Raw genomic sequence first — 1,452 nt, forward strand, 5'->3', positions numbered from 1 at the left:
CCAGGCAATGACCATCACCATAGAATCCTTAGTGTGGAAGCTGGCTATTCAGCCCATGGAGTCCACACCAACCCTCCAAAAGAGGATCCCACCTACTCTATCCCTGTAACACTGCATTTCCCATAGCTAACCCACCTAACAATCACAGGACACTTATGGGCAATTTAGCATGGCTAATCCACCTAATCTGCATATCTTTGGACTGTGCGTGGAAAGTGAAACACCCAGCAGAAACCCGCAGACATGGGGAGAATGTGCAAACTGCACAGTCGCCAGAAAGTAGAACTGAACCCAGGTCCCTGGCGCTGACCGGCAGCAGTGTTAACTGTCCCAATAAGAGATAATCTAACCACTGCTCCTTGACATAGTGTTATCACTGAATTCCCCCACCTGACATCCTGGGGATTACTATTGATCAGAAACTCAATTGGACTCACCACTTAAGTACAGTGGCTACAAAGACAGGTCTTTTGTGTAGAAGTGTAATGGAATACTCCCTGCTTGCCTGGATGGGTGCACTTCCAACAACACAAGCAGTTTACCACCACCTAGGATAAAGCAGACCACTTGATAGGTGCCACATCAAAAACGTTTGCTGCATCCACCACTGATGCTCAGTAGCAGTGTATTACCTGCAGAAATTCAAAGATCATTAGACAGCACTTTCCAAACCCTTGACCACTACCATTTAGAAGGACAAAGGGCAGCAAGTACATGGGAATACCACCGTTTGCAGGTTCCTCTCCAAACTACTCACCATCCTGACTTAGATGTGTCACTGTTCTTTCACTGTCACTGGGTCAAACTCCTGAAATTCCCTCCTTAAAGGGCAGAGTCTACCCAAAACATATGGACTGCAATGGTTCAAGGCAGCAGCACACTGGCACCACCTTCTCAAGGGCAACTAGAGGCAGGCAACAGACGTTGGCCTGCCAATAATATCCATGTCTCATGTGGGAAAGGGAAAAAAAATAAAGCCCTCTGGTCCTAGACTGTGGCTGTAGCAGTAAAAATAGCAAATAAGAGCTGGAAAATGGAATTAAAACAGTTGTTTGATGACTGCTGTGGGCATGATGGGGGCCAAAAAAAAATTAAAAGACCTTTCAATGCTGTACAAACAGACTGTCCCAAAAGAGGAAAAACAAACTGTGCATCCACCTTGTCAAACCTAAGAATCTTGTATATTTCATTAAACGACTCCTCTCATTCTAACTTCCAACAAGTAAAGCCCAACCTACTCAACCTCAAAAATATCCCTCTATTTCTGGGATCAACCTAGTAAACCTTCTCTAGATTCCCTCAAAAATGCCAGTAGATCTCTTGATAAAATGGAACCCAAAACTGTCCACTGTATTACAAAATAGTGGTCTGACTAGTGCCATGCTTCACTATTTTTATAGTCTCTCCCAACATTCTCTCTGGGCTAACAAGGTGTAGAGCTGGATGAACACA

General features: G+C 44.6%; 1 protein-coding gene across 1 annotated transcript in view; it reads right to left on the bottom strand.

The window, feature by feature from the left end:
- Positions 1–480: 480 nt before the first annotated feature.
- The window catches only part of LOC109916138 (EH domain-containing protein 3-like), a 40,223-nt gene continuing 39,251 nt past the window's right edge, over positions 481–1,452 (bottom strand). Inside the window, exon 6 of the mRNA XM_048596451.1 lies at positions 481–632. The gene's annotated coding sequence lies outside the window, so the exon portion shown is untranslated. The remainder of the gene's footprint in view (positions 633–1,452) is intronic.

The sequence above is a fragment of the Rhincodon typus genome, chromosome 5 (assembly GCF_021869965.1).
Source record: "Rhincodon typus isolate 14 chromosome 5, sRhiTyp1.1, whole genome shotgun sequence".
Lineage (NCBI taxonomy): Eukaryota > Metazoa > Chordata > Chondrichthyes > Orectolobiformes > Rhincodontidae > Rhincodon > Rhincodon typus.